The sequence below is a fragment of the Castor canadensis genome, chromosome 12 (assembly GCF_047511655.1).
Source record: "Castor canadensis chromosome 12, mCasCan1.hap1v2, whole genome shotgun sequence".
NCBI classification, from domain to species: Eukaryota; Metazoa; Chordata; class Mammalia; order Rodentia; family Castoridae; genus Castor; species Castor canadensis.
Window position 1 is genome coordinate 117309073 of NC_133397.1, and position 12313 is coordinate 117321385.

At 35.1% G+C, this 12313-nt stretch overlaps 1 pseudogene; it reads left to right on the forward strand.

Annotated features, from left to right (window-relative positions):
• The first annotated feature begins 2091 nt into the window (after window positions 1-2091).
• LOC109699098 (chromobox protein homolog 1 pseudogene) lies at window positions 2092-2658 on the forward strand (annotated as a pseudogene).
• Window positions 2659-12313: the final 9655 nt, after the last annotated feature.

A 12313-nucleotide genomic window follows, 5' to 3' on the forward strand; every position in this document is an offset into this window, starting at 1 on the left:
CTTTTAATTAATGCCTTGTTCATTGCTAGTGTATAGGAAATTGACAAAAATTTTTAGTACTAACCTTGTATTTTGCAACCTTGCTAAAGTGTGATTGATTTATAAGTTTTTGGTTGATTCTTTTGGTTTTCCTATAAGAAAAATTATGTCTTTAAACAAAGACAGTTTTAATTCTTTCTTCTCTAACTTTTCTTGTCTATTGCATTAGCCAAAGTTCTAATATAAATATGGTGTTGAAAAGCAGTGGTGAACTGGGATAACTTTTTGGCTCCTGATTTAGTAGCAAAGTTTCTGGTTTCTTACCCTTAAGTAAGTTGTTAGCTATAGTTGTTTTGTAGATATTCATAGTCAGATTGAAGAAGAACCCTTCTATGCTAGTTTTATCATGAATGATATTGGTATTGGGTCTTGTCAAATGTTTTTCTACATCTATTGAGATGATCACGTAGTTTTTTGTTTTAATAGTTCATTTATGTGATAGATTACTTTGGTTGATTTTAAAATATTGAATAAGACTTGCATACATAGGATAAATCCTACTTAAAATTGGCATATAACTTTTATGCATTGTTGGATTTGCTTTGCTAGTATTTGTTGTTTTAATATCGATATTTGCATCTATGTTCACTAGGGATATTGATCTGTGGTCTTCCTTTCTTGTAAAATCTTTGTCTAGTCTGGTATTAGGTTGATGCTGTCCCCATAAAATAACTTGGAAGTTTCCCTTCTGCTTTGGCCTCTGAAAGATATTGTAGATAATTGGAAAATAGTAATTTCTCCCTTAGGTACTTGGTGCTATTCACCAATGGACCCATGTGGGTATGGTGGCTTCTGCTTTGGAAGATTATTAATTATTGATTTACTTTTTAAATAGATACAGGCCTATTCTGATTATTAATTTCTGATAGGGTGATTGTGGCAGATTATGTCATTGAGGAAATTGGTAGAAGGTTGAGGCAGAACTCAAATGGTAGAGTGTCTGCATAGCAATCATGAGGTTTTGAGTTCAAACTCTAATACTATAGAAGAAGAAGAAGAAGAAGAAGAAGAAGAAGAAGAAGAAGAAGAAGAAGAAGAAGAAGAAGAGGAGGAGGAGGAGGAGGAGAAGGAGGAGGAGGAGGAGGAAGAGGAGAAGGAGGAGAAGGAGAAGAAATAACCATATTACAATACCCAAGTATTATCTTTTTCATGTTCATGAGATTTATAGTTTGCATCTATTTTATTTCTAATATTAGTAAATTGTGTTTTCCCTCTTTTTTGTTTTAGCATTTTAAGTAAACTGTATAAATATAAATTACACATAAATAAAATGTTAATTTTAATATGAATGCACAATAAATAAAATAAATCAAGTGCTAATTAATTTATCCAAGTTCCATTTTCAGGATAAAACACTACCAAATGTGATCTAATATAAGAAGTGGTTTTCCATACGTTGAGTTCAATGACCCTGTTGTTCTTATCTCTGTGTTTCCTAGCACATAGTTCACTGAGTACATTTTTCTATTTTATTCAAATCAATCATTCTATTCGTTCATATTATGTGGGTTATATTGTCATATTCCAAAGACATCACAAAAAGATTCATGGAATGAATGATAAACATTGCAAAGTTAAATAGCACTGTTATTTCAAAGTATTTGTATAATTTTGTAGCAATAGATAGCCATTAAACACGGCTGCTGTTTTTGAAAAGAAACAATTAGATTTAATTAAACAATATGATCAAGAAGCAGAAACGGTAATAATATAAATTAGAATACATAAGACCAAAATTAAAAGCACTGGTAAGGAGAAATCTTAACAGTAGTATAGATTATATAACAACTGAAGTAAAATAAAGCACAAAAGAAAAAAAGTAAAACTTAATGTACTCTGCTTTTAAAACAAAGAAGACATGTAGCTCTTGGGGTGAGTGTAGGGCCATGGGTCGGCCTGCAGTACACCGTTTCAGGAGGGGCCTGACTGTGGCGATCTAGGCGCCACGTCCTCTCTCACGCGATGCACAGGTGTGCAACACGGATGCCTCTGGGACTCGTGAGCACTGCTTTTAGCACCGTCACTCTTTACACCAGAAAGCTGGCGAGCACTATGGGGACAAAACAAAACGTGAAGAAAGTGGAGGAGGTGCTGGAAGAAGAAGAAGAAGACTATGTGGTGGTGAAAGTTCTTGACCAGCAAGTTGTAAAGGGCAAAGTGAAGTACCTGCTGAGGTGGAAGGGTTTCTCAGATGAGGACAATGCATGGGAGCTAGAAGGGAACCTGCATTGCCCCGACCTCATTGCAGTTTCTACAGTCACAGAAAACAGTGCACACGGCATAAGTTAGCAGCAGGCAAAAGCAAAGACAGTTCTGATTCTGAAGATAAGGGAGAAGAAAACAATCCAACGAAGAAAGAAGAGTCAGAAAAAAAAAAAGCCACAAGGCTTTCCCCAGGGTTTGGACCCAGAGCGGAATATTGGAGCTACAGACTTCAGTGGAGAGCTTATGTTCCTAATGAAAAGGAAAAACCCTGATGAGGCTTACCTGGTCCCCACCAACTAAGCCAATGTCAAGTGCCCACAGGTTGTCATATCCATCTATGAGGAAAGGCTGACATTGCATTCTTACCCCTCAGAGGATGATGACAAAGATATGACAAGAATTAACTCTCCTTAGTACCAGCCCCTGTTACCTCTGACTGTGGGTTTCAAGCAGGGAGGAGGGAGTTCTACTTGTTTTGTCACTGTAAAGGTGGCTGGAGAAGATGTCCTTTGAAGAGCCAATGTAGTTTCTGTGCCCTGCAGCAGCTCAAGTGTTTTAAAGCCATTGCAAGCTGTTTAGTCTTCACACCCATACCAGTGGAGGGGAAAGGGTTAAGTGTTTCAAGGCAATGCATTTTGCACTTTGCTAGAGAGGCAAAGGGCCTTCTCTGAAGAGTAAAACTTCCAGAACTGGATGTGGGAGAGCAAAAAACACTGTTGATCTTCAAAGAGCATCTCCACAGCCTTCTTCCCAACATTGTTAACTGCGTTTTTACAGCTAGCATCTGTGTAGTTTTTTGACTATTACTGGTGTATTTTGGGGGGTGGGAGGGATGGGGCAGAGAGGATGGGAAATGGGTAGGAACATTTTGGTTAAAATTTGGGACCTGATTGGGGAAATGGTGAAATAATGGAAAGAACAACTAACTAATGATTTGGTTCTACATCCACAATATTTTACCTTTCCAAGAAAGCCATTGGCATCATGAATGAGGACTGTGAGAGACTGCTTCAAAGCTGTGTCTTGAATCATAAGCTCCATCAGTCAGTTCTTGACATCGTTTAGCCCTGTGTCTAGATCTATGTTGTAAAATCTTTTTAGGCATATGTTAGGTATCTGTGAAAATTTTGTTTAAATGTAAACTTCATACTGTACTGTCAGTTTTTGTCTTAATAAAACTGTAGATTTATTTTTAAAAAAAGACATGTAGGAAGTGTCAGAAAATAAAAGCAAAACTATAAAAATCAACTTTTTTTCCAAAGTCAATGTGGAAAAACTAGTATTTCAAAAGTTATCACATATTTTAAAATGTTGAATCACATTGTTAGAAAGGAAACAGTAAAATACAGGCATAAGATTACAGACTTTTAAATAATGAGTAGGCCATTAAATTGATTTAAAAATCTCTATAAATAGAAAATCTCAAATTGATTAAATATATAAAATGCCTTGGATTTACAAATTAAAAGATAAAAGAAATACTACATATTAAGTGAAAAATTACAGACAAGGATAAAAATAATGAGCAAATTCTCATTTTTTTACAAAATCATAGACAAAGTGGGCAATTTTGCCTGTAAATATTTGGCTAATTATGACTTTATTATTGTTTGTGAAGTATTAGTCAAATAAATTGTACAATATTGGAGCTCATACTCGTTTAAGTTTCCTGATCATGTATTATAAATCATGGTTTTTTTGGTGGCACAACTTGGTAAATGCATGACTTGAGCTAACGATACTGATTATGATAAAAGGCTTAATATATTTAAATTAGATAGCAAGTGGTGTCTTTATAGGAGACAGATAAATTTCAAAGTTGCCATGAATGAAAATTGCTAGCATAAGTCTATTCGAACAAGATTCCATACACTTCATACCATTATATTTATTTTATAAACTTATTTTATATATAACAGAGTTCTTCATGAGATAGTTTTTGGAAACTTGTGTTATCCTTTGTTTATAACAATGGCAGAAATTTTAGAAGTACTCATGAAAATGAATGCAAAATAATAAAGGAAACATAATAAGAAGAAATTCATTTTCTGCATTAGGTTCTTGAATCTCTTTTTGAATGTTTGTCATGCTCAGTTACATCAACCTCAATGCATAATTTAAGTGTTGAAGGTATCATTTCATATCATCATTTGGTTGTAACATCTACCCTGAGTATTTCCCTGGAAACAGATGCATTTGATACTATCACTGATGAATTTTTTTCTTTAACTTGCCATTTCCCCAGTGCTTTGTTTTAATATATTGAGAACAGTTTTATATACAATTCATGCCAATCTACCTAAACCATGTTGAACTGTAATCCAAAAATATAAGCTATAAAATTTGATAAAATCTTCTTAAAGTAATACTATGTGTTTAGTCATCACCAAAGAAGGAAGCTTGACAGGCCATTTGTCTTTGAAAATTTGAAACATCTCATATTGAAATTATCTTCATTCTGTTTATGTTTTGTTTTGCTCTTTATAGTCAAAGCATATCAGATTAGCTAGATTTCTTGATTCATTCTTGTGTCTATTATTTGAATATTATTTTTCATTCTGTCTTCTTTAATATAGATATATTTAAATTCACTGTTAACCCTTTTGAATATGCTTAAAAATACATTTCATTCACTGTGTGATGTAGACTACAGTCAGCATTAGTTCTTCTGTTTCTATCATTTCCCCTTAAAATAGACAACTGTGTTTTGTGAATAAACTTTTTTTAAACAAGATAAACATGCTCCATATAAATGTAATAGGATGTAATGAACTTGTTCCAAAACAGTAATTACCACATGAGAAATAAGCTAGTATAATATATATGTAAAAGTATGGATAGAAACTTGTGGCTGATATATGTAAGATAGGCAATACTGAATATTCACAGAGGAAAGAGCCAGGATATAGGAAAGCCAGATGTTGCAGGGAGCAACTGATAGCCAAGACCACTCCAAAAAGAAGCAGGTGTCTGCATTTTTAGCAAATGTCCTATGCAATGCTTTTGCAAACTGTGGAGATTTGTATGAAATTTTACTGTTGACTCTTTTAGTTTACTCATTTCTTTGTGAGGCTAGCTTTCCTGAACTTTTAAAAAGGGTCTTGTCTTAGGTAGCTAATTTCACTCCACAGATATTTTTCTACGTTTCTGTGTGTGTGTGTGTGTGTGTTAGCATTTAAAAATGCTGTATACACTAACAATAAGCAAACTGAAAAAGAATGTATGAAAACAATTCCATTTACAATAGCCTCCAAAAAAATCAAATACCTAGGTGTAAACCTAACAAAGATGTGAAAGACCACTACAAGGAAAACTATACACTTCTGAAGAAAAAGATTGAGGAAGACTATAGAAAGTGGAGAGATCTCCCATGCTCATGGATTGGTAGAATCAACATAGTAAAAATGTAGATACTCCCAAAAGTAATCTCCATGTTTAATGAAATTCCCATCAAAATTCCAATGACATTCATTAAAGAGATTGAAAAATCTACTGTGAAATTTATATGGAAACACAAGAGGCCACGAATAGCCAAGGCAATACTCAGTCAAAAGAACAATGCAGGAGGTATCACAATACCTGACTTCAAACTATATTACAAAGCAATAACAATAAAAACAGCATGGTACTGGCACAAAAACAGACGTGAAGACCAGTGGAACAGAACAGAGGACCCAGATATGAAGCCACACAACTATAAGCAACTTATCTTTGACAAAGGAGCTAAAAATATACGATGGAGAAATAGCAGCCTCTTCAACAAAAACTGCTGGGAAAACTGGTTAGCAGTCTGCAAAAAACTGAAACTAGATCCATGTATATCACCCTATACCAAGATTAACTCAAAATGGATCAAGGATCTTAATATCAGACCCCAAACTCTTAAGTTGATACAAGAAAGAGTAGGAAATACTCTGGAGTTAGTAGGTATAGGTAAGAACTTTCTCAATGAAACCCCAGCAGCACAGCAACTAAGAGACAGCAATAATAAATGGGACCTCATAAAACTAAAAAGCCTCTGTTCATCAAAAGAAATGGTCTCTAAACTGAAGAGAACACCCACAGAGTGGGAGAAAATATTTGCCAACTATACATCAGACAAAGGACTGATAACCAGAATATACAGGGAACTTAAAAAACTAAATTCTCCCAAAACTAATGAACCAATAAAGAAATGGGCACGTGAACTAAACAGAACTTTCTCAAAAGAAGAAATTCAAATGGCCAGAAAACACATGAAAAAATGCTCACCATCTCTAGCAATAAAGGAAATGCAAATTAAAACCATGCTAAGATTCCACCTCACCCCTGTTAGAACAGCCATCATCAGCAACACCACCACCAACAAGTGTTGGTGAGGATGTGGGGAAAAAGGAACCCTCTTACACTGTTGGTGGGAATGTAGACTAGTACAACCACTCTGGAAAAAAATTTGGAGGCTACTTAAAAAGCTAAACACTGATCTACCATTTGATCCAGCAATACCACTCTTGGGGATATACCCAAAAGACTGTTACTCCAGAGGCACCTGCACATCCATGTTTATTATGGCACTATTCACAATAGCCAAGTTATGGAAACAGCCAAGATGCCCCAGCACTGACGAATGGATTAAGAAAATGTGGTATCTATACACAATGGAATTTTATGCAGCCATGAAGAACTAAATGTTATCATTCGCTGGTAAATGGATGGAATTGGAGAACATCATTCTGAGTGAGGTTAGCCTGGCCCAAAAGACCAAAAATCGTATGTTCTCCCTCATATGTGGACATTAGATCAAGGGCAAACACAACAAGGGGATTGGACTATGAGCACATGATAATAGCGAGAGCACACAAGGGAGATATAAGGATAGGTAAGACACCTAAAAAACTAGCTAGCATTTGTTGCCCTTAACGCAGAGAAACTAAAGCAGATACCTTAAAAGCAACTGAGGCCAATAGGAAAAGGGGACCAGGAACTAGAGAAAAGGTTAGATCAAAAAGAATTAACCTAGAAGTTAACACACATGCACAGGAAATCAATGTGAGTCAATGCCCTGTATAGCTATCCTTATCTCAACCAGCAAAAACCCTTGTTCCTTCCTATTATTGCTTATACTCTCTCTACAACAAAATTAGAAATAAGGGCAAAATAGTTTCTGCTGGGTATTGAGTGGGGGGAGAGGGAGGGGGCGGACTGGGTGGTAAGGGAGGGGGTGGGGGCAGGGGGGAGAAATGAACCAAGCCTTGCATGCACATATGAATAATAAAAGAAAAATGAAAAAAAATGCTGTATACATATGTGGCTTGTTTCCTAAGATTTTATGGCTTCATCAGCTTTCTGTGCTTGACCCTTTTGGACTTTTGAATCTACTGTTATGTCCTGATTAACCTTGATCCCACTGTCAGTAGCTACCTGTGCACTCTTGTTATAGAAGAGAGGGCTCAGATTGGTCAGTTTGTTGTCTCAGAGGAATAACCGCCCTCTTAGACAATCTCAGTGTACACCCTAGAGTTTAATAACCTGTTTTTGTAGGGAAAATAACCCCCTCAATTTTAGGTGTTGCTCTCAGATCAGCCTGCTGCATGTTCCCGAGAATGCCTGTTAGCCACTGTGTGTACTCTTATTCTCAGATATGTCAGATCTGCTCTTGCTTTTACCAGATCCTGTATCAGTAGTATGCAGTTCTTGTAGCCATTGAGTTTGTTCCCAGGTGCTGATATATCAAGGTGAGAGAGCTATTCATTATGTCATGTGGTGTTATTGTAAATGCTCTCTGTGCATTTTTTATTTTGCTCTCTAATTTTTTCTACTTAATGTTGGAATTTGAGTAGATAAAAAACTGTGCCAAGATACTCTTAAATCTGTGTGTTTAAATAGACCTGCAAGTGACTTTTATGGACCCTATGTTATTGTTTTCTATCTCTAGTGCCCACCCCCAACTAACTTCAGTTTGTATTTCCCTTAATTCTAATATGTAAGAGAGAAAATCTGAGTCAATATTATGCAGAAATACACAGTTCTGGGTAATACACATTTCTGTCTAGATACTGAATATTAGTATCAATAGAGAAAAATGATACGACTTTCAGACATTTATTAAAACTTTTTGCAGTATTTAGGGATCAAACCCAACACTTTGTTCATGCTAGGGAAAGGCTCTACAACTGAGCTATGCCCCCGGCCCTTATTATAATTTTTAATGAAGATTTTCTTTCAAATATTAAAACATAAGACTACAAATGTATATAGATTCATGTTGTTGTCTCTGACTGCATTCATTCTATGCCCTATGGTTTGGCTGACTGAGTCCAATTTCTTTTTCATAACTCTGATCCTTCCTAAGAAGCCACCCTTGACCAATGTTTGCTATCTGAATTAAATGTTTTTTCATTCATTCAGTATATTTGAATCTTTGTGTCTTTCCTTATATCAGACACTAAGCTCCAGAGGATGAGAACAGTGTTTTTTATTCTTGTATTCTTCACACCTAGCACAAAATTGACCATGTAGGAAGGACTAATAATAAGAAATGAATACTTGATGAAATAATGAATTAATTAACATAAATTATAAATAATTTACCACTTATCATTTATAATTAGCTGCTTTTGTTAGGTTGAATAATCCCCAGAACTTGTAAACATCTTAACTTTATAGGACAAAAGTGTCTTTGAAGATGTAATTATGAGAGGACTGTGAAATTGGGAAGATGGCCGTAGATTATCCAGACAGATCCTATTTGTAAATACAATGGTCCTTATAAAAGGGAGATAAAACAGACATGAGAAGTAGAAAATGCAACAACAGAAGAAAGGGGTTGTAGTGAGTCTTGAAAGGGGCCACTAGCCATGGAATGCAATCAGACCCCAGAAGTTGGAAAAAGCAAGAAAAAAACTCTGGACTGACCTTACATGTCTGATCTCCAGAACAGTGCGAGAGTAAAATTGTGCTGTTAAGCCTTTTAGTATGATGGTCTGTTCTGGAAGGGAAGTGCTGCTGTACAATTATCTAAAATAAGGAAGCAATTTTGGAATTGTAAAATGGGCAGAATGGTTAAAGAACAAGAAAGAGAAACTCTAGATTTCCTTAAATAGACTATTGTTAGAAATCATGAATGTCAAAGGTGATCATGGTTAAAGCTCAGAAGAGGTGAGGAAGAGCATAGAGAAAACCTGCATCATTTTAGAGAATACTTAAATAATAATAGATGCAATGTTTAGAGATGCTTCTCTTGTAGGTTCAGAAGTAATTCAGTATCATGTTATTTGGAAACTGGAGAGAAGGAGATTCTTCTTGCATATGAAAAGCAAACTTAGTTGAATCACGTCCTACAGTTGGATAGAAAACAAAATTGTATGGGATGGACTTGAATATTCAGCTGAGATAATTTGTATGCAAAATATTAAAGATGCAGCTTGATTTTCTTTTTCTTCTTGTTTATAGTAAAATATAAGAAGAAATCAATTGTTAAGGAAAAAGGAATCAAGATTTAATTTGGGATATTCTCAGGGTATCTTTGTTGCAAAAAAATACTAAAAGTAGGAAAGAACAGCAAAGCACACTCTGGACTTAAAGTGAAGGATACACTTCACTTAACACTTCACTACACATCCAAGGTGCCTCCTTGGATACAAAGGTTAAAGTGTTCTTTCACACAGAGAGCTCTTTGAAGGTATGAAGCATGTGACTTGTGGATCCTTCAACCAACTCAGCGGAGTAGACTAGAAAAGTCTGTGTGGGAGCCTTTTATCTAATGGAGTGAATCATTGAGACAGACACAGAAGACCTGTAGGTGTTAAAAAATGTTAAATCAGCAGAAATACTGTCAGCTTCAACTGAAATGGACAGAGAGAGGATGGAATGACAAGAGTCTTTCAGGCTTCCAAAAGGTTATAGGAAGTAAACAGACTCAGTTGTAAACATGTGCTTCCCTTCAAGTAAGTAAAAGAGTTTAGAGGCAACCACAGGCCAAGAATGAGGAACGGGGATGCCACTAGGTAGTGTTATAAGCCTACATCATGGAGCCATGAGCTCAGAAGGCAGACAATCAAGCCAGAGATCACTTCAGGCCTTAAAGCCCAGTGGAATTTAGCCAGTTGAATTTTGAAATTGTTGATCAACATTAGGGAGCAATTAATTTGTTTTCTATTTTCAGGGGTCCACAGATGGAAAAGAATTCTTCCTGAAAATGTATTAAATTGAGAATTTCACCCAATTCTAGACAATTTAGAGTGATGAGAATTGGGATTTTTGAACTGATGAGTCCTTGATGAGATTTTGGAGTTGATACTATGATGGTTTGAAAATTTTTTAGGATGGGTGAATGTATTTGGTGTAGACATGAATAGTTGAAAGCAAGAGGGCATGGTGCGATAGGCTGAGTACTGTACCCCTTTTACATCCTCCTATAATGACCATTTCTTCTCTTTTCTAGGGCCAGTGAATGTTACCATATATGTCAAGAAAGACTTTGTAGATGAGACTAAGTTCAGGATTTTGAGATGGAGAGACTATCAAAGATTATGCAGGTGTGCTTTGATTGCTACCTCAGATCAACAAAATATACTTTTAAATTATGCAGAAATTAGCTGACAGTTATTTCATGTTCATGTAGGGAATATATTTGCAGTGAAGATTTGAAGATATTCTCCATTTGAATAACTATTTTTCTATGAGTTTTTAAAGGTAGATAAGGATATATTCTATCCCCCATAAAAATGATAGTTACTGCCAGATATGTCTTTTCCTATGAAATGTTTTGCCACTGGCAAGCTTTTATCTTCTTCCTCTCTGAGATTTCATATTATCAATGTCTCACCTTCAGAAATTGAGGCATCTCCCAACATACATTAGACCACACAAGGGTGCTTGGTTGTGTAAACAGTGAAATCAGTGTCACTGCTAATCTTTTATCTAATGGCAAATTTCTTAGCTAGATGTACTTTGATGGTGATGATGAAAGGAAATACTTTTTATTTTATTATACCACAGTGCACATTCCAACTTGAAAATCCTAACATGTACTAACTGTAATTATAATAATAATAATAATAAACCTTGCTTCTTTTTTTCTTTCTTGATTGCAAGTACATTAGCATTGCTTTGGAACACAATGCCTTTCCAATTTCTCTTTTCTTTTTGGAATGTAATGAACAATGTTTAAGAAAAAAAATAGAGGGAAATACCTAGCAATATTTTTATACATGAAAAGAATATTAGTATTTCCTTTTTGCTTTTGTTATGTTAAGTGCTATGTTGGAGATAATGGATTGCAGTGAACCCACTGTCATTGTGATTCACAGGCTTGGAGGTCTGAGGCACAGCATCTACTCTGGTCTTCATGATTAGTTTCTAAGTGACATGGCTTTTTGTGCTATTAGAAAGGAGCTAGTTTATAAGGCTTCAGCTTTATAAACATTTATTCTATTTAAAAAGAAGACAGAAAATGTACTTACTGTCAATAAGAGAATTAAAATGACAAAAAGAATGTAGAATTGTTTAGGTTTGTGTTAATTTGAGAAATGAATAAGATGACTTCTCACATAATCATATAGGCACAACCCTTTTCCTATAGAATGATAAAATAATAAGAGCAGTTTGTAGTTTGGAAGATCCAATGTTTTCAAGAGCAGCCAAACAGAACTGCTTGTTGCAAGCACTAATCTAAAAGAAGCTAAACCCTGAAAGAAAGATTTAGTTCTAAATCTCATTTATACATTACCCAGTTTAAAGAATTGGATAACTGGCAAGGCAATTGAAATAGCTAGATTAGATTTTTCTTTTACTATGTTAATCTTCTAAAATTTAAAATGCTGTGATCATCACATATGATAGACTCAGTCACATACCAAAGCTTGAAATTATTATTTTCATAGGAAGCATTTCAATTCTTCACATTATTCATTTTTTTCATTCTACACGTGGGTCCTCTTATTTATCTCATTTTTTTTCTTTTTTAGCAAAATTAAGTAAAGTCAGAGATTATAACTATTAGGCTTAGAACCCCAAAGTAAGCCTAAAAAGCCCCATTTAAATTTGGAATGTGAAGGATGAACTTTCACTGATATTTTTCAAGACAACA